This window comes from Bos indicus, chromosome 11 (genome assembly GCF_029378745.1).
Source record: "Bos indicus isolate NIAB-ARS_2022 breed Sahiwal x Tharparkar chromosome 11, NIAB-ARS_B.indTharparkar_mat_pri_1.0, whole genome shotgun sequence".
In the NCBI taxonomy this organism is placed as follows: Eukaryota; Metazoa; Chordata; class Mammalia; order Artiodactyla; family Bovidae; genus Bos; species Bos indicus.
The window spans coordinates 64,515,860-64,538,387 of NC_091770.1; positions in this window are offsets into that span (position 1 = coordinate 64,515,860).

Consider the following 22,528-nt stretch of genomic DNA (forward strand, 5'->3'; position numbering starts at 1 on the left):
TTTCACAGCTATTTGTAAGGCCTCCCCAGACAGCCATTTTGTTTTTTTGCATTTCTTTTCTACAGGGATGGTCTTGATCCCTGTCTCCTGTACAATGTCACGAACCTCCATCCATAGTTCATCAGGCACTCTATCAGATCTAGGCAAGAAGAGATAAGAAAGTCTTCTTCAGTAATCAACGCAAAGAAATAGAGGAAAACAACAGAATGGGAAAGACTAGAGATCTCTTCAAGAAAATCAGAGATACCAAAGGAACATTTCATGCAAAGATGGATTCCATAAACGACAGAAATGGTATGGACCTAACAGAAGCAGAAGATATTAAGAAGAGATGGCAAGAATACACAGAAGAACTGTACAAAAAAGAGCTTCATGAATAAGATAATCACTATGGTGTGATCACTCACCTAGAGCCAGACATACTGGAATGTGAAGTCAAGCGGGCCTTAGAAAGCATCACTGCAAACAAAGCTAGTGGAGGTGATAGAATTCCAGTTGAGCTATTCCAAATCCTGAAAGATGATGCTGTGAAAATGCTGCACTCAATATGCCAGCAAATTTGGAAAACTCAGCAGTGGCCACAGGACTGGAAAAGGTCAGTTTTCATTCCAACCCCAAAGAAAGGCAATGCCAAAGAAGCTCAAACTACCACACAATTGCACTCATCTCACGCTAGTAAAGTAATGCTCAAAATTCTCCAACCCAGGCTTCAGCAATATGTGAGCCGTGAATTTCCTGATGTTCAAGCTGAATTTAGAAAAGGCAGAGGAACCAGAGATCAAATTGCCAACATCCTCTGGATCATGGAAAAAGGAAGAGAGTTCCAGAAAAACATCTATTTCTGCTTTATTGACTATGCCAAAGCCTTTGACTGTGTGGATCACAATAAACTGTGGAAAATTCTGAAAGAGATGGGAAGACCAGACCACCTGACCTGCCTCTTGAGAAACCTGTATGCAGGTCAGGAAGTAATAGTTAGAACTGGACATGGAACAACAGACTGGTTCCAAATAGGAAAAGGAGTACGTCAAGGCTATATATTGTCACCCTGTTTCTTTAACTTATATGCAGAGTACATCATGAGAAACGCCAGGCTGGAAGAAGCACAAGCTGGAATCAAGATTGCTGGGAGAAATATCAGTAACCTCAGATATGCAGATGACACCACCCTTATGGCAGACAGTGAAGAGGAACTCAAAAGCCTCTTGATGAAAGTGAAAGAGGAGAGTGAAAAAGTTGGCTTAAAGCTCAACATTCAGAAAACGAAGATCATGGCATCCAGTCCCATCGCTTCATGGAAATAGATGGGGAAACAGTGGAAACAGTGTCAAACTTTATTTGGGGGGGCTCCAAAATCACTGCAGATGGTGACTGCAGCCATGAAATTAAAAGACGCTTACTCCTTGGAAGGAAAGTTATGACCAACCTAGATAGCATATTCAAAAGCAGAGACATTACTTTGCCAACAAATGTTTGTCTAGTCAAGGCTATGGTTTTTCCTGTGGTCATGTATGGATGCGAGAATTGGACTGTGAAGAAGGCTGAGCACCGAAGAATTGATACTTTTGAACTATGGTGTTGGAGAAGACTCTTGAGAGTCCCTTGGACTGCAAGGAGATCCAACCAGTCCATTCTGAAGGAGATCAGGCCTGGGTGTTCATTGGAAGGAATGATGCTAAAGCTGAAACTCCAGTACTTTGGCCACCTCATGCGAAGAGTTGACTCATTGGAAAAGACTCTGATGCTGGGAGGGATTGGGGGCAGGAGGAGAAGGGGATGACAGAGGATGAGATGGCTGGATGGCATCACTGACTCGATGGACGTGAGTCTGAGTGAACTCCGGGAGTTGGTGAGGGACAGGGAGGCCTGGCATGCTGCGATTCATGGGGTCGCAAAGAGTCAGATACAACTGAGCAACTGATCTGATCTGATCTGATCATCTTTATAACAAGTAAATATATAATGGCTTCTTTATTTAAAAGACAGCATGCATAGCTAAACCCTCATCATAGTCCCTCCTTGCAAAACTTTGTAAAATCCTTTATAAAGAAAAATATGTAGACTGTAGACATCTCAGTTCCTGCAGTTAATATCAGGCATCTTAGGCATCTGGCATGTGCATCATCTTTTGGGATAACCTGAAAATATTGCCACAATATGTCAAGTGGCATCATGGAGACTTGAATGTTAAAGAGCCAACAATGGGCTTGGGGTCTAATACCCAGGTTATTCAGGAGTCTGATAGCCAGCCAGGTTAATTTTCCTTTCTTGTTTTGCAATTCTTTTAAGGCATCTTCAGTTCTTGAGGAATGAAATGTGGGAGATGTTTATGCTTTTGAAGCAATAAGAGGAAATAATTATTAGTGGAGCAAGTATGAATGGGGAACAAGGCTGGCACAGTGGCTCTGATGGAATGATGACATGCAACAGCTGGGAGAATATAGCACTATTAGGAAAAGCCTAGAATTATTTGAGGAGAACTGTTTTCAAGTTATACAGGATGGAAGACTGGGATTTTGTTACGTGTGTATAAAGTAACAGAAAATGGACTTGGTGGCGGGGGAGAGCCATACTACATAAAACATAATGACCAGTAGTATGCATTTATAGATACATACTAGAAATGGACTACATATTTGGTATCACCCCTGGGCAGTGCTGCTCTTCTTTTTCTATCTTTCTCATCACGCTATGCTCTGCTTACTTTATGCTCTGATAAGAGCCAGGACTGATCTAAAGCCATAGAAGCCCTCTTCTGAAATCCATATACAGTGGATGCTGCAGTGTCCATCCAGATCTACTTCGCTGGGATGTATATCCATCCCTCACCTTCCCTCTTCTGGATGAACTGGCCTTCCCAGGTGGCCCTAGTGGTAAAGAACCTGCCTGCCAATGCAGGGAATGTAAGAGATGAAGATTCAATCCTTGAGTCGGAACAATCCCCTGCGGGAGGGCATGGCAACCCACTCTAGTATTCTTGCCTGGAGAATCCCCATGGACAGAGGAGCCTGGCAGACTACAGTCCATGGGGTCATAAAGAGTTGGACATGACTGAGCAACTTGGCACATGGATGAACAGGAGTCATCTCCCTGGGGAAGTATTCATCTTCCCATGCCAGCAACTAATACATGACTGGCATAGTGGTGCCAAATACCAGGCCCCTTACCTCAAGATCGGTAGGACTTCCCTGGCCATCCAATGGATAAGACTCCCTGCTCCCAATGCAGGGAGCCTAGGGTTCGATCCCTGGTTGGGAAACCAAGATCCCACATTCTGCAACTAAACTTGTGTATCACAAAAAAGACCCAGCATAGCCAAAAATAAAAATCCTATTGTGGAGGGGGTGGAGGGGGCGTGATTCATCCTCAGCACTGCGAATAGGGTCACTCTGAAGATAGTCTCCAGCTGGGACCCTATGCTCCCTTTGTTCTTGCCTTCTGTTCTTTCTTGCTTCGTACTCCTTCTCCTAAGAGCACTTTCCCACTAAAGTCACTTAAGCAAGAATCCCCACCACACTCTGCTTCTGGGAAACCCATCTTAAGACACCATAGAACATGGAACACAGCAGGAAGAGGACGGATTCTGGGCAGGGTCTGGAAAGGACAGGGAAGAAGCAGGAAAAATCATGAAGCTTGTAAGTGGCAGGTGGCGGTGGTATAGTTGTTAAGTCAGTCCAATTCTTTGTAACTCCATGGACTGTAGCCCGCCAGGCTCCTCTGTCCACGGGATTCTCCAGGCAAGAATACTGGAGTGGGTTGCCATGTCCTCCACCAGGGGATCTTCCCAACCCAGGGACTGAACCCAGGCCTCCTGCATTTAATGTGATTTCTTGCATTGCAGGCAGATTCTTTACCAACTGAACCATCAGGAAAGCCTGTAAGTGGCAGGAGATAAGGGAGTGTTAGAGCCCAGATAGGGGTAAGGAGGGGTGGTGTTAGGGCCGAAAGACAGTGGCTGCAGCGAGTGGAGAAGGAAGATGCATAGGAAGCCAGCGAGAGGCTCTGTGTTGGCAAAGCTATTTCCTCTGCGACCAACCGGGGCCTCCTCTGGGGACACACCCTGCACAGAGACTGCTAAGTGTTGTGGTCTTAGCTCCCAGCAGAAGCAGAGATTTCAAGGACTATTCCTGCTTGAACTTGCCCATTCTGTCATGGTAAGAGGAGGTCTCCAGCTGATCCATTTGTTAATCCCCTGGATTAAGCTCACATAAAGAGTGAAAACACCACTAGGGGAGAATTCCTACAGCTTCCTGCTGGCAAACAAGATTTGCCTGCAGCTAATGGGCATGCCCAGCTCCTCTGACAGCTACTATAAACCCTGGGTAGGGTTTGAGAGAAAAGGAGGGTAGGGGCAGCAAAAAGAGAAGGGGAAAAGACCAGGAGAGGGAATGAAAAGGAGAAAGACATGGGAGCGGGGGAGGGGTCTCTCCCTTCTACAGCAGCCTCTGGAATGCGTTCTGTGCACCCAAGACGGAAGGAGACTGTTGTCTTGATCTTTTAGCACCATTGGCAGCAAACAGAAAGGAAACACTAAGCCCTTTTGATACTATTTTGAGCAGAAGCAGTTTGAGGAAGAAAGAGATGTCTTCACTACTTAGGTTATTTACTACTTGATTATTTTACTACTTTACTACTTGATTATTCTCCATGCCCTTGAGATATAAACACACAAACAAACAACAACAACAAAACTATAGGGAAAAGTAATGACATTTCTTAAACTTGAGTTAAAACTCTAATCAAGAGTCATCCATGGTTTTGGGATACATTAGTGTATCTCCCCATGAGCTTCTGAAAAAGAGTCTCAAACCTAAGACTGAAATGCTGAAGGGAGGTTTGCATTAAGTGCCTTACTGTTTGGAGGTGAGAGAAATTGAACTTTGGAAACTACTGGGCTGTACTATGCTTTATTGAAAGTTCAAACCTGGTCAGATGCATGAGGTGGTTAAGATTCATTTAACAACTATTTCTTGAGCATTTCCTATGAATCAGCTCTTGCGCTGGGTGCTGGCAATATGGAGGGATATGAGCCCATCCCCAAAAGTTAGAAGCCACCGATCTATACCAAACTTCATTTTCTAGACACAGAAAGGTTACCCAAATAATTGTGACTTTGGGAAAGACTTTGCCAAACTGAGACTTTAATCAAGGACATCTACCTCTTCCCAAGTTATAATCAGACCAGTCTCACTTGCTGGTCTTTTCTTCCCTGCTTGTATGAAGGGACGTGAATATGGGCTCTCAAGTCAGCCTGGCTCTAACACTATTTGCTTGAGCTTGCATAGTGTATTTGTTTCTTTAATCCTGGGTTACCAAATCTTTTTCTTTTTTTTTGAAGAATTTCCATTTTCTTTTTTTATTGAAGTACAGTTGATTTCCAATATTATATTAGTTTCAGGTCTACAGTGTAGTGGTTTGGTATTTTTGCAGATTATACTCCATTATAGGTTATTGCAAAGATAATGGCTACAATTTCCTTTACTGTATCCTTTTTCCTTATCTATTTTACACATAGTAGTTTATATCTGTTAACTCTATACACCTACTTTGCTCTTCAGTGGCTCCACTTTCCTTTGGTAACCACACATTTATTTTCTGTTTCTGTTTTGCCTATGCATTCATTTGTATTATTTTTTTTAGATTCCACATATGAGTGATATCATATTTGTCTTTCTCTGATTTATGTCACTTAGTATGATAACATCCAGGTCCATTCATATTGCTGCAAACGGAAGAATTTCATTCCTTTTTAAGGCTGAGTAATGTGTGTGTGTCTCCACACCTTCTTAACCCAATCATCTGTTGATGGGCACTTCAGTTTGCTTCCATGTCTTGGCTGTTGTAAATAGTGCTGCTATGAACACCAGGGCACATGAATTTTTTTGAATTAGAGCTTTCATTTTTTTCCAGATATATATACAGTAGTGGAATTGCTGGATCATGTGATAGTCCTATTTTTAGTTTTTGGGGGACCCTCCACACTGTTCTGGAGAAGGCAATGGCACCCCACTCCAGTACTCTTGCCTGGAAAATCCCATGGACGGAGGAGCCTGGTGGGCTGCAGTCCATGGGGTCGCTAAGAGTCAGACATGACTGAGCGACTTCACTTTCACCTTTCACTTTCATGCATTGGAGAAGGAAATGGCAACCCACTCCAGTGTTCTTGCCTGGAGAATCCCAGGGATGGGGGAGCCTGGCAGGCTGCCGTCTATGGGGTCGCACAGAGTCGGACACGACTGAGGAGACTTAGCAGCAGCAGCAGCAGCAGCCACACTGTTCTCCATAGTGGCTGTATCAATTTACATGCCCACCAACAGTGTAAGAGGGTCTCCTTTTCTCCACATCCCCTCCAACATTTGTTATTTGTAGACTTTTTGGTGACAGCCATTCTGACAAAAATGAGGTAATACCTCATTGTAGTTTCAATTTCCATTTCTTTAATAATGAGCAATGTTGAGTGTATTTCATGTGTGTGTTAGCCATCTGTATGTCTTTTTTGGAAAAATGTCCATTCGGGTCTTCTAACCATTTTTAAGATGAAATTAAAAATAACATGCCTGTATCCATCAGAGTTCTTTGTTTTGAGTGATATAAACAAACAAAGGTTGATATAGACAGGCAGGAATTTACTGCAAGAATAGGAGGGAGCTCAAGGGGAAGGCTTCTTTGTGGCTCAACTTCAGGAACAGCACCCATATTATATTTTATGTTTCTAACAACATCAAAGACTGGAGAACCGGACTCAGAAATGGAAGAAAGAAGGGGGTCTAGGCAACAGCCAAACCACAGCCAAAATCACACTCCAAAGCTAGTTGGTGGAGACTTTGTCACTGCAGCTGCTGACACAAAACAGTGGAATTTATCCACCACTAGTTGTATTGGAGAAGACTCTTGACAGTCCCTTGGACTGCAAGGAGATCCAACCAGTCCATTCTGAAGGAGATCAGCCCTGGGATTTCTTTGGAAGGAACGATGCTAAAGCTGAAACTCCAGTACTTTGGCCACCTCATGCGAAGAGTTGACTCATTGGAAAAGACTCTGATGCTGGGAGGGATTGGGGGCAGGAGGAGAAGGGGACGACAGAGGATGAGATGGCTGGATGGCATCAGTGACTCGATGGACGTGAGTCTGAGTGAACTCCGGGAGTTGGTGATGGACAGGGAGGCCTGGCATGCTGCGATTCATGGGGTTGCAAAGAGTCAGACATGACTGAGCGACTGAACTGAACTGAACTAAACTGAACTATTAGTCTTGGACACTGGCTGCCACAGTGAACACTGCAGCCCCTGGGAGCTGCATGCTGAAGCCACCTATGCCACCTTTATCTGAGAAACAAATTCTCAACTTTCTTGCCTTTTGTGTCCCTAACTACCATTTTAAAGTCTGAGGCAGATACCACTCTTTGGCTGAGTGTAGGTCATATGCCCATCCCCCAGCTGCAAGGAAGTCTGGTACAACAAGTATCTGAACTTTTTTAGCTTCTGTACTGAGAAATTCCATCTAAATTCATATTATCAGTAATTTCTCAAACACAGAAAATGAGTTCAAAGGCTGGACAACTCTCCAAATAAAACTCACATGGTTCCACTACTCTATAAGAATGGTATAAGGATTAAATAAGATAATACAGAGATTAATAAGATAATATAGAGCTCAACAAAGGTTCAATTAATGTTCATCTTCATCATCACCTTCACCACTATTATTATTGTAAAAGTCAGGCCATCTGCCCTTCATATCATACCAGTTGTTCATAATGCCTGTAGCTGAGAAAGGTGAATGGTAAAAGTATAGGGGAAATTGAGGAAATGAAGGGTAATGCCAGAAGGGTAAGGGAAAAGATTGGAAGGCAGAAATAAGGAAAAGAAACGGGCACTTTCTTTTCTTTACTGATTCCTGGAGAGAAATTAATTACCCAGGAAAAAGAGCACGACAGGACTTAACACAGAGATGCAGCAATAAGGAGAGTCATGTTATTCAGAGCTCTGGTCCTCAGATATGACCTTTCTTAGCCAAGGGACCCAGACTGAAAGAACACAACAGTTGAAGACAAATGAAGAGGCTCAGAAAGAAATGCTCTTGGTCTCTTTATAAATAAACCCTTATAGCTTGTTTGGTGGTGGTGGTGATGGAGATGTGTGTATATAAAGGCATGTGTTCATTTATTTTAATAAAGGCGTTTCTAATTAATTACTTATTTATTTCAGGCTGTGCCGAGTCTTTGCTGCTTTGCTTGCTCTTTCTCTAGTTGCAGTGGGCAGGGGCTACTTTTTGTCTCAGTGCTCAGGCTTCTCACGGCAGTGGCTTCTTTTGTGGTGAAACACAGGCTCTAGACACACAGGCTTCAGTAGCTGCAGCAACGGGCTCGGTAAGTGTGGCTCTCAAGCATAGGCTTAGCTGAATGGCAAGTGGAGTCTTCCTGAACCAGGGATTAAGCCCGTGACCCTGCACCGGCAGGTAGACCCCCATCCACTGTACCACAGGGAAGTGCTGCATGAGTGTATGCTGTTGTGTTTTAAATTTATAGAAGAGAATTGAGATTTGAATTTTAAGGGATTTTGATTTTTGTTTTGGCAGCTCCTGTTTCCTCTCCTCCCACTCAAATATGCAGAGACACACAAATCACAATTGAGGCTGGATGCAAACAGTGCCTCCCGGGGTATTTCCCTTGGTTTCATCAGGGCTTAGCTGACTTCTGATACCTGGTAGAGGATCCTGGTTAAAGGATCAGTTGATGATGATAATTATTCTAGGACAGTAATTCCCAATCCTTGTAAGTATAAGTGTAAATATGAGAGCTGCTCTGGCAGAGGGTTAGCATTGCTTGTCTGTGCCTCAGCTCCTTTTGTATGGAAATTGGCCTCTCCCTCATGTAACTCTAGTAGAGCTATGAATCAAGGGACTTCATCTCTCCTTCCCTTTCAAGGGTCAGCACATAATTCATGCTGACCAATCAGTTGATCATCTCCACCTTACCTCTTGTGATTAGTCCAGAGAGGAGTCCATGAGGTAGTGTTGGACAATCACAGTTTGTTTAATCATAGCTGGAGTTTAATATGGGTGTTGGGATAAAGTCTCCCTTGAGTTCACAAGTCTTCAGGACCATGTGATCATGTGACAAGGACCCTCTCATCACCCTTTGGACAAACCACACCTGAGGATGAAGCCAAACAAAGGCATACAGAGTTCAGCTTATCTCTGAGTTACCTAAGCCAATAACTTTTCCTTTGGCTTTAGTCAGTCTGAGTTGGAATTTTATTACTGGCAATTGGGAGAATTTCATATCAAACTGCTCCCCCCCAATTGCTTTAGACTCCTATGTGATATGAATTGAACTTTTAGCATGGTTTGATCAAACATGTAATGATAAAAATGGCTATAATCTCAAAGCTTTTAAAATAGTTTTGATGCTATTAATCATAATAGCATCTACCGATATTCTTTTTAAAATAACAATCTATGTGTGAGACATGTTATTTATTCAGACCCTAGAGAATGCTTAAACACTAAGTAGACTCCTGGATCACTAGCAGTAATTATTTTGGCTCCCCAATCCAGAATCACTGTTTTTAAGCTCTCAGACTTTCAATATAATACTAGAGAAAAAGCACTTCTGGGTTTTACCATATTTTAAAGAGCTCTAAACCCTTTGTCTACTTCTAAAGAAAATACCATGAAAGAGCCCTTTGATAAGCTTTTGTACCCAAACAGAGTCTGGTCTGAAGTTTCCAAAAATACAAGGCCATCATCTATGAGGACACAAGATCCACCTGTGAGCTGCAAAAATTCAGGAACTTGCCTGGGGACCACAGTGGGGTCACCATCCACCATCAGAAGTAACATTCTCCATGAATCGGATGCTCAATTTTGCAGTGGCATGCAGGTCACACTCCCAAGACCAGAACCGCTCTTGACGTTCGAAAGCAGTGCCGGGAGCCATTAGTGATGTATTTGACATTCTATCAGAAAATTCCACCAAAGCTCTCTTTTCTATTAAAAGCCACTCAGAGGGGAAAAGAAAAAAAAAATGGTAGAAACCCTAACAATAAAAGCAACCATTTACTAGAAAGACCAATGTAACCCTTCAAAAAGCTGACTGGATGGTATGAAACTCACTAGCTGTTCAATTTCCTTTTTGACCCGTTTTTAAAGTTACAACAATTTTCAAAGCTATTTATATAGCTGAGGATCTCTATAAAAATTTCTACACATTTTCAATTTAACAAAGAACAGACTGCTAGACCATGCTGGGGTCAAGAGGGACTGGGAGTGAGGTGAGGGAAGCCCATATACCCCACTTCAATTTAGCCATGAGAAATGGGAGTTTCACTGCGCTAGGAAAACATCGATCCCTCAAGCAAAAACCTCAGCAGAAAAGTTAAGGGGCAATAAATGCAGGTCCCAGCCCCGTAGCAAGTGGCTCAAATGCTACCTGGGCCTTTGGCATCGGGGTAACACTCTAGAACTAAGATGATTAGAATTGGTTCTTTTCAGGCAATAATAGCATCCCTGAAGTCTTTTCTCCTCCTGGCAGCGCAGTGTGGCAGTCTCTGACTTGAGGCACTACTTCTGTCATGGGATCAAATGTTCAGATTTTAAAAACTAAAGTTTGATGTGGATGAACAACTGCCTATAAAACGCATTAAGCTCTTTCCCTGTAATGTATTTAATTTCACACTGACTGCTGGTATTACCTCTGAATGGATTACGGCGGGGGGCGGCCATTGTCCCACTAAACCACACGGGTTAAATAATACCTTGGTGTCTAGAGCCGCTTTGGGACCATTTCATACAGGCTAATACATGAAATGAATACCCGGCTTTTCTGCAAGTGATTTGGTTGGGTTAAAAAGAAGGACACGTTGAATTGGTTTACAGCACGAGATCATTTACGGCACTATTTGGATTGTACCTTTGCCTACAGTAACATTTGCACCTGCATTTTGCCATTCTCAGCAGCGGGGCATAATCACACCCTTACTGCTGGAAGGCATTTGGTGCTCAGAGTCTATTTACTTAACAACCTCGGGAATATGACTCCACTCCTGGGTCAGCCACTTAAATTTGGCTTCGTGTTTAGATAATGACTTTGTGCTCTTGTCCAAGCCCGGGGAAATGCTATAGATAAGCTCCAACATTGCCAGCCCTGCTCCAAGTTGACTTGATTCTTTTTCAAGAGCACTTGCACCCTTTAAGCGCATTTCCAAAGTTATCCCCTCACGTAGGCAGGATAATCACCTCATTTCATGAAGCACTTCTCAGGCCATAGACACTGGAATCGTTTGAGTCTGAGCCAAATGGGGCCAGGAGGAGGTTTTACAATGAAGCCGTTTCTCTCTGCCCCTTTGGTTGCACCTGTAACATAAACAGCCAGGGAGAGGGAAGCACTTTTAAAGCCACTTAACTGGGCGTCTGCTACCCTGGGTTTTGCTTCCGTGTCTGCATTGGTTTGGGACTTGCCCCAGCAAGAGAGGCATCCTGGCACATGTTTGAGACCTTGGGCAGACTCACCTTGGGGCTAATTATACAATTGTAGATGCTTATTTTTAAAAGAGGTTTCAAGTGCAAGAGAGTGAAGAGGGTTCTTTTATTTCCTCTGTATTTTTGTTGTCATTAAAAAAAAAAGTTAGGAAAGTATTAAAGCTTTGCTCATCTTTTTTTTTTTTTTCTTTCCGTCCCTTGGCTTTTGAGTCTGAAAAGAATGCTGGAAGTCTTCGGAGGCCTGGTTGGAACAGAGAGTGTTAATTCTTCCATATCTAAGCCTCTTTGTCGAAATTCCCTTTGTCTCCTGCCCCAAGTCATTAAACACTAATCCCATCACTCTCCCTAATCCGCCGCACTGAAGCTGGAGTTCAGTTTCCGAAACTGTCTTTGTGGCTCTCCTAATAGACAGCTCCTCTGGATTGCCGTCGGTTCAGGCGCATTTAGAGCGGCCCATTTCAGCTCCTTAATGAAGTGCCCTTAATGAATCTTTTCCTCCTTCATGCAGTGAGCACGGGCTTCAATTGGTTTAGTGTTAAGTAGGGGAAGATGCCGAGTCATCTCAGGGGCCTCTGCAAAATATGACTGTCAAAGGCAAAAGCCTAGGAAACAGGCCATTGAGGGCGACAGCCACTGAAGTGCTCATTTAATTACTAAGGATTTACAAAAGAAAATCTGCCCTTTGTAGCTAACAAAGGACAAGGAACTAAGAAGAGATAGTAAAGGGTTTTTCCAACAAATGATAAAAGGGGAAACATGGTTGAGTAAAGCCACAGGGCGCGTAGAGGACTCTCACGTTTGCTACCCAAGCTTACCTTTCTCAACATTAGGTATGCTCGGAGGTACTCAAGTGAACTTTTCTATTCTGCCAAGTGATGGAGGCCAGGGAGTAAGTCTGATAAATTGTTCGGGGACAAAATGCCACTACAATGAAGGTCCACTCCACTAAATTTAAGACAAAGTGGGACTTGAAAAACAACCATGGGGGGGAAAAACAATGGGAAAAAAATGTTCCCAAGGAGTTTTGCTTGCCTTTTTTTTCCTACTTGGGTACATTGTTTACAGTCTTAACAGTTAAAGTTAGCTTGGCTTTCACATTCCTCCAATGCAGCAGATATAAATGAAAACTCTGAATGGCCCTTGATCACTTTATGTTTTCAAAATATGTTGACACATTTTATGGGTAGCTCGGCACTTGTTTCTCCTTTGGTGAGAATATTTATTACATGATAAATATATATATATATGATATAATCTATTTATTACATGATGAAATTATTCATATGATGAAATTGGTAAAATTAATAGGTGGTTTTGGTGTTGCAAATATATATGTTTAAAATTCTACAATATCATGTGGTATTGCTCCAGGTTAAGGAATAAAAAGAAAAACAAGTTAATGGAGAAATAAATCCATTCAATTGGCCGTAATTTATTTGGTACCAAAGGCATATTACTCCAGCTGACAACAATTAATATAATTGTGGCTGAATTCTTTGGTCACAGTGTCTGCATGCTAGCAAAGTCACAGCATCAACTGACCCACAAAGCACCCACAGGTGGTAGACACTCCGAAAGACTTCTTAACAGACTGCTGAGTTAACTGATTAATTGGACCAAGTCATCTAGCCCTGCAGAGTAGACTGAGAGAAACTTCAAGGTTTTTTTAGTAAATGTATAAATGTCACCTAGATGCCATCATGAAATCACTTGGTAGATTTAACAAAATTGAGATCACAAGGCACAAAAGGCTTAGTTTTCTGATTTGGCAGCACGGGATGGCCTTGTAAAGATGCTGTCAGATACTGACAGCACAAGTCTGAGCTTCTGAAACCCCAAGTTTCCCTCTTAATGCCAAGGCTCCAAACCCTCTTCATTGTACATGGCAGGTGACATCTTGGCTTTATCTTTATTGAGCATTTTGATAAAACTTCTGTTCCTCTTATCCTTACCAGACCTGATAGTTCTCTTCACTGTAGCAAAAACAAAACCCCCAAAACTAACTTTGAACTCCCTAATGAAAACAAATCAGATACATTTACTAACTGGATAAATCAGAACAAAGTGACTCATCTCAGAATGAAACCACAAACATTCTCCTCACAGATAAAAACAACTGCATTTAGCATTTGGGCTGTGTTTCAAATTCCAGTGCATGTCTACTGTTGGCAATAAAAGTTACACTTGGACATTGTTAAAATGTGCTCATGTGTTCAGTGCTTCTACTTTCCTCTTAACTGACTTGCCAAATCTTTTTCTTTGGGGAATCAAACAGCTCTTACACACATTGAGGAAAAATTTCCTGTGCCGCAAGTTAAAAAAAAAACCTACATAGCATCAGTTGAGTTTATGGGAGCCACAGAGGCAACATGAGGCCAACACAATGACCAGCTGAGTGCCAGCTGTCCCTGGGAGCACCAGCCCTTGAAAGTCAGTATTCCCTGAAGCTGGGCTGCCCATGGTGCATTAGATCATGATGGCTACATCCTAGCAGAACTTTTTATTTAATCCTTCTCTTCCTTTCCAGAACCACCCCCCCCTTTTTTTTTTCTCATTTTGCACAGGCAAGCTGCATGAATCTAGTTTCAAATGAAAACAACATTGAAAAATGGAACCAGGGTGGCGTATTGGGAAGATCTCCAGCAGGCTGTCCACTGGGGATTTTTTACTTCACTCTGAGCCTCATTCTCTCAACTATAATTTTGGGGGGAAGGGTGGTGGTGGATTTGACTACAAATCTTTTTTCCTAAGGGGGGATATATATACTGACAAAACATTTTGGTACTTCAGGCTTTTCTTTTTAAGAAAAGATGCCTCACTGAGCTTTTGAATTAATAAGCGTTGGAAGCACTACGTTTTTCCTTTTGTTGGTTGTTAGTGGCATTCCTTGGAGAAAGAAATGGCAACCCACTCCAGTATGCTTGCTCGGAAAAGCCCATGGACAGAGGGGCCTGGCGGGCTGCAGTCTATGGGGTCACAGAGTCAGACACAACTTAGCAACTAAACGACAGTGGAGCTCATTGACCAGTACCAGCAATCTAGAGTTCAAATTTGTCAGGGACACCGCAAATTCAACTGAGAAAAGAAAAGATGGATAAGGAGTCTCATCACTTATCACGGTTTATAGGCAGCTCACACCTTGGTATCTACTCCTCCAGAAAGTAAAACAAGAAAACACTGATCTGTTTCTTCCATGATTTCACAGAAATCAAGAGGCCCATTGCCATGTGTCTCATATGCCCCTCTATATCCCTGCTGCTGCTGCTGCTGCTAAGTCGCTTCAGTTGTGTCCGACTCTGTGCGACCCCATAGACGGCGGCCCACTAGCTCCTCTGTCCCTGGAATTCTCCAGGCAAGAATACTGGAGTGGGTTGCCATTTCCTTCTCCAATGCATGAAAGTGAAAAGTGAAAGTGAAGTCGTTCAGTCGTGCCCAACTCTTAGCGACCCCGTGGACTGCAGCCTACCAGGCTCCTCCATCCATGGGATTTTCCAGGCAAGAGTACTGGAGTGGGTTGCCATTGCCTTCTCCTTCTATATCCCTAGCACATGCTATAGTGCCCTACACATATTTCTGGGATGAATAAATAAATCTACCAAGTTGTAAACAGCCTGCACATTATCTAAACAGAAATTTAAGTTGGACATCAAAAATAGTTAAGATATATTATTTCCTACAGATTTCCCAAATGGATTCTGCTGTTTTGCTTTCTAATCACAGATCATTCACAGAAGGGAGATTTGAATGGCTAAGTCATTACTTAAGAGATGCATACACTTGTTATTAATCAGAGATATGTGAATTATGAGTTGAAACAAAGATGAAATTTTATTCTGCACTTACCAGAATAGAAAAATGTATGGAAGAAGAATAATGCCAATCAGTGAGGATGACATAAGGCCATGAGAACTCTCAGAGACTGTAAACTGATGAGCCATTCTGGGAAGTAACCTGAAAGGACTCATGTCCCATTATCGAGCAGTCCCACATAACAGCCAGATAAATACTCACACAGAGCCTTGTGGGAGTACCTGTCATTCCCCACTCTATTATTTGTAGTAGTGGTGAGTTTAAGGCAATCTAGAAGTACATCTCTAGGAGAAGATGAGGAGGTATTCTATGCAACAGATAGAATTAATAAATTAGAGATAAATACACAATATGGATAAATTATGAAAACTGTTTTTGATAGTGAGAAAATGGTACAGAAGGCCACAATTTCATATAAGTAAATTACAGAAACACCACAAACCAATGCAATAAGAATACATACAAATCCATGTGAATATATCAAACATCTTAGAATGCCAGTCTACTGGAGGAAAAAAAACAAAGGAGTATCAGGAATGAAGGAAAAATAATTGTAGCAAGTGTGAGAGTCCTCACTCAGAGACCAATGCTGGTAGTGTGCAAAGAACTCATGAGAATGATTAACTTACCTTTCTGACCCTGGAGTGCAAAAAAAAAAAAGCAATATATGTTTTGGAAAAAATAGAAATAAACTAGTCTGTTATTTTCTTCCTCCTCAAGAAAACAGCATCTCTCAGAACAAATGTTAGACTTACACAAACTTGATTTAAAAATATATCAGGGAAAGGGCTTCAGATTTCCTTGACAAATGGCCAAGAATTGAGCAGAGGTGTCGGTGGTCTTCAAAATATATAAAGCAAAAACTTTTGTATTGGTTAGGATAATATTAGCTGCTGTAACAAAAGGCCTCAAAATTTCAATGGTTAAACACAGAATAACTTTATTCCTTGCTCGTGTAACAGTCCACTGTTCTGTGCCATGATTTCAGTCAGGGACCTCGACTGGAAGAGGCTGTGCTATCTTCAAGACATGGTTTCCATGGTCTCCCCAGAGCCTCTCCCTGTAGCATCATTTAGAAGGGAGAAAGAGATTGAGGAGTGCATACAGAAGGTTTCTATTGGTCATATCAACTTGCATTCCATTGGCTATAATTCAGTCAGATGGCCACATCCTCTGTAAGAAAGCCTAGAAAATATGGTGTAGCTGTGTTCCTAGGAAAAAGAGAAAAACACACATTTTAATCAGTCTCGGTTCTTGCCTGGAGAATCCCAGGGACGGGGGAGCCTGGTGGGCTGCGGTCTATGGGGTCGCACAGAGTCAGACACGACTGAAGTGACTTAGCAGCAGCAGCAGCAGCAGCAGCAGCAGCAGCAGCAGTCCCTAGTATGATCTGACTTCAAGAGCATTATCAGTTTCTCTTGAAACCAGGGCCACTGACATGTACATTTGAGCCAGTGAACACCACTTAGCTGGTTTTTAAATCTGAGAGATGAACGAGCAGGTGAAAGGGAGACAGCTCTACCTGTAGTCTTAAAAGTCTTTTTCTTAAAAAAACTTTTTCTTTTTAAATCAGTAGCATGGCAAGATGTGTGCTGCAACCTTTCTGTAAGGCCATATGATGATACATATCCGAAATCTCTGAGGATCATAGCAATTCCACTCCCAGGACATGTAAGCAGGGGAGCTCGGCGTCTAGAACGCAAGCCTTGGCAACTACTAGAAACAAGTTTAAGTCTATATACTTACCTCTAAGCCTACAACTTTTATCTATAAAATTAGGGTAGTACAAATATATACCTCATCAGTTAAGAGACCAAATGAGATAATGCAAGTAAAGCCTTCTTGACTACAGTGCCTGGCATGTAAGAAACACCCTGTAATACTACTGAGTAAATAATCACCGATGTGTGCAGCTTGGACTCAGAAATGCTCATCAGAGATTTGCTACTAATTATTACATATTGAGGAAAACCTCAGAAAGGCCTAAAATAGGAGACTGGTTAAATAAATGATGGCAAATCAATTTGCATCCCTGAAAAGGTATAGGAAATAATTCAATAACAAGAAAAAATGTTTCCTATATGTTAAGCTAAAGTGATTAGAAAATGGTCTGTAGGGACTTTTCTGGTGGTCCAGTGGTTAAGAATCTACTTTGCAATGCAAGGGATGCAGGTTTGATCCTTGGTCAGGGAACTAGGATCCCACACACCACAGAGAAACTAAGCCCGTGCGCTACAACTACTGAGCCTAAGTGCCGCAACTAGAGAGTCTATGTACAGAAACAGAAGATCCCACATGAAGCAACAGAGATCCCATAGGTACAACTACAACCAACACAGGCAAATAAACAAATACCTTAAAAATAAAGAAATAAAACGGACTGTAATGTATGACCCACATGTATAAATAAATGTATATGTAAATTTATACGCAGAACACGGACTGCAAAGGTATACTCTCAAAATGTTGATGATGGTTCTCTCTGAATGGGGCTGGGAGCAGGTTAAGTGACCTTGTTTTTCCTTTGCAGACCAGTGCTTCCTAGATTTTCCTCAATGAACTTGTATTGCTTTAGAAAAATAGAGCTTTTAAATTCCAGGACATGCTTAATGTGTTAGCATGATTTCTCCTCCCTTTTCACAATAAGTCTTCAAATATAAAGAAAAGTTGTGAAAACTTTTCAGGACCACTTTTTTCCCATCTTCTAGATTTAACAATTGTTTACATTTTGCTTTTTAATGAAGCATTTTGAAATAAATATAATCATACAATGTCATAAGTTTCCGCATGAATATCTAAAAATAAAGATTCTTACTAAAACAGAAATAATAGTATTTTGTGTTTTAGAAATGGTAAAATGGCTAGATGCTTCTATTCTTAGGCATATTTTTAAAAGTTAGAGATTTTATGAGACAGGGCCTCAGAAAGTCTAGTTATTAGACCAGGCTGTGCGTAGACTTACTACATTCTATTAAATCACTGGAGTCAGCTTTTCTCATTTGTAAAATAAAGTTTTCATGCTAAATAACAGTTTCTACTTTAAAAATCATCTTTTCTTTGGGGGCAAGGAGAGAAACAAGTGAATTTCCACAATTAAGGAAGTCTGAGGGTCAGAGCCACACCAAGAGCTAGCGTGTGTCACTGAAGTGAGGAAAATTTGAAATGAGGGAACTGGAGACCAGAGATATTAAGAGATTTTTCTAATTTGTCCAATAAATAAACACACCTGTGACCTTTTGTTTAACTAAAGTAAACTCTGGAAACCCCTCCAACTCCCAGGCATGAGTTCCTGTATTTTAGTTTATCCAAGTCTTTGCATAGCTGCTTTCTGTATTTTAGTTTATCCAAGTCTTTGCATAGCTGCTTTCTGTATTTTAGTTTATCCAAGTCTTTGCATAGCTGCTTTGACTGTTTCATTCTTGTCATTGTGTTTTCCTGTAGCAGGGCCGGCTGGGTAGACCTTTGCCAAGAACATATCCAAGGAGCCCTCTGCCATTCAGTGCAATAAAAAGGAGTGCTGGGCCAGGGCCCCTCACTCTACATTTACATCACAAAGCCCAGTGTTCTGCACAGCTCCTCTCAGTGAGAGACCCTTGGAAAATGTCAAATTCAGATCCAGCTTGGGACCCTCCTGGCTGAGAGCTTGGTTCTCGTGCACCCTGTGGTCGGGAACTAATCTCAATTCCTCAGTTTCCTGCCCCCGAAATAGAACTCACCCCTCCCTGCAGGAAACATGACAAAAATTCATTGTTTCAGGATTTATTCAGATGCTTGGTTCATTGTGCAACAAATGGCAGTTGCAACTCCAGCCTGAGTACTAATAAACTTGGACTAGACAAGTTACCTCTGTACACAGGCGCAGCTTCCATCATCTTCATATGGAATCTGCTTCCAGGCTCCCTATTTGATGGAAGAACACCAATGAAAAGTCCGAAAACCTAGATTCTCAATTTTCTCTGCGTTTCTTAACTGCTGTGTGGGCAACCCCTGGGCTTCCCAGGAACTCAGTTTCCTAATTTATAAAATGGAGGAGTTGGGCTCCCCTGATGGCTCAAATGGTAAAGAATCTGCCTGCAATCCTGGAGATCTGGGTTTGATCGCTGGGTCGGGAAGATCTCCTGGAGAAGGGAATGGCTACCCACTCCAGTTATCTTGCCTGGAAAATTCCACGGGCAGAGGGGCCTGGTGAGCTATAGTACATGCGGTCACAAAGAGTGGGACAAGACTGAGCAGCTAACACTTTAACTTTTTCACTAGTTCTAAGATGCCTTTAAAGATATGTAGAATAACATTTCTAAGGGTATTTTCCCCTTTTTCTGGGAAAAAAGTCAATATTTCACCTGTTTTTTATTTATTTATTTTAATTGAATGTAAATTGCTTTATAGAATTTTGTTGTTTTCTGTCAAACCTCAACATGAATCAGCCATAGGTATAATATACCCCCTCCCTTTTGAACCTCCCTCCCATCTCCCTCCCCAACCCACCCCTCTAGGTTGATACAGAGCCCCTGTTTGAGTTTCCTAAGACATACAGCAAATTCCCATTGGCTATCTATTTTACAAAAGTCATTTAAAAAGAATACATGAAGACTATCCATTCAACCCCGTTCCCTGTCCTTAAGGCAACTTCTTTACTAGCTCTTTATATTTCCAAAAATAGCCTACTGAATTAAAAATACACAAATGGCCAAATCTCCAATTCAGTTTCTAAAAATTTATCCTACTGATAGACAAGAACATGTGTGTGAAGATATACATCACATTGGTTGTTGTATTATGATCATTACTAGCCCACTGTAATAACCTGAATGTTCATTAAGTATATTGTGATGCAATCATACTAAGCCCATTAAAAAAAAAGGAAGTAGATTTATATCAACCTGAATCATGATAGTCTTTATGTTGCAAGTAACAGAAAATCAACTGCAAACTTGATTTAAATAATAAAGGAGATTTATTAGGTCTTATAAATGAGAAATCCTCAAGGACTCAGTTTCTTCCCATCTCTCTGCTGTTCTGTCAAGGATAATAGCTCCAGGCCAAGCCTGGTTCTTTCCAGGTGGTGGGGGACTTATCAACCACAATTAGGGTTTCTTTTTCCATTCCAAGGTAAAGAGAGTGCTTATGCCCCAGCATTCCAAGTAAGGGTCTGGAAGTTCACTTGGATTATACAAGCTGATATCTGTCATGAGAATGCAAAGTAATGATTAGCTTTGGCCAGTCAGTCCAGGATTCAGTGCTTCCTGGAAGTTTTGTGGGAAGCACAGACAAGTAAATGAAAATCTGAGTATTACAGGAAAGGAGGGGAGAATGGACACCCAGTAAGCAGCCATCAAATGTCCACTATGGTATTGTAGTATGAAATAGTTTCCAAGATACTTTGTTAAATGGAAAAGGCAAGATACAGAGGTGTGAGTACAATATGCACCATTTGTAGTAGAAAATCATACATGCGTACTTTTTAACCTTCTTCTTATTGAAATATAGTTAACTTACAATGTTGTGTCAGTTTCAGGTACACAGCAGAGTGATTCAGTTACACACAAATATATAAATATACATTTTCTTTTTCAGATTCTCTTCCATTATAGGTTATTATAAGATACTGAATATAATTCCCTGTGCTATGCGATAGGTCCTTGTTGCTTATTTTATACATAGTAGTGTGTCATGGAGAAGGCAATGGCACCCCACTCCAGTACTCTTGCCTGGAAAATCCCATGGACAGAGGAGTCTGGTAGGCTGCAATCCATGGGGTCGCTAAGAGTTGGACAGGACTGAACGACTTCACTTTCACTTTTCACTTTCATGCATTGGAGAAGGAAATGGCAACCCACTCCAGTGTTCTTGCCTGGAGAATCCTAGGGATGGGGGAGCCTGGTGGGCTGCCGTCTATGGGGTCGCACAGGGTGGGACACGACTGAAGCGATTTAGCAGCAGCAGAGTGTCTATATTAATCTCAAACTCCTAATATATCTCTCCCCTCCTCCCCCTGCTATCCCTTCCAGTAACTGTAAGTTTTCTGTATCTGTGAGTCTATTTATGTTTTGTAAATAAGTTCATTTATATCATTTTTAAGATTCCACATATAAATGTTATCAGTTGCTATTTGTCTATATCTGATTACTCCTCTCCACTGCTTTTGCCTTCCAACTCTGGATGATATTGATCTTCAGGATTCTCAAGAAATGAAGAGTCTTCAGTAAAAAAAAAAAAATCTAACTCACTATGCAAATGAAAAGAAATTAGAAACATGTATGTGTTTGTACAAATCAATTTACAAATATCACTTATCCTGAAAGAGGTTTTAAACAATGCCCAAGAGCTAGTCACTGGGAACTCCAGTAGGTGACATAAATCCATGGATTTTTCTTTTCATACTGAGTCTCAGAAATACCTAGGGCTGCTCAATCAGTCAGTCACTCACTCAAAACTGCCAGGAATTCTGACAGTTTCTGATGGTTTCCTGAATGCCTACTATATATTCATGGAGTCAGATCATTGGTATAAATGAGTTTTAGTAAACTGAAGAAAAATTGGAAAAACATCTGTGCTGTAAGGGTGCCTCCCTCCCGGGAAAGGATGAGAGAACTTTACATCATCAGCCTATAGCACTTGGAGCATGAAGCCAGGAATGACTTCAAAAACCCATTGCAAACTGCCAACACTATTTTTGCAAAAAATAAAATTAAGATGTGTGTGTATGTGTAAAATGCTAGATGCAAGAACTCATTTTTACAATGGATTAGAGGGTTTCAAATGTTTTCATAAGCGGAAAATGTATCAAAAAGGAGAAATGGAGTTAAAAATGTAGTGGTCAAAGCAAATGGTTCCCTTTGACACATAAGAGAGATGGCTTTGCTTGGAAATAACTAGACATTTGCTCATTCATTCAACAAACTTCTAATTTAGTGCCTGCTCTGGACAAGGCACTGTGCTAAGAGCTGACGAAATAGGGACATGAACCACAAGGATACCAGTAGAAAAACTATGCTTGGAAAGCAGGTGATTATGAAGTGTGGGCAAGACAAGAGGGAAAAGTTATAAACATTGATGGATGCCAAGTACTTGTAGGAGGAAAACTATTACAGAGGGGTTACTGTGGCTCATTTGATATTAAGTCATCAGGAAATAAATGTGGGTGAGGTAAAATGGCACAGTAATTAAACACATGAACTCTGAGGTCAAAAAGCCTAAATATAATGTCTGGTATACCACTGACCAGCTGCATCAACTG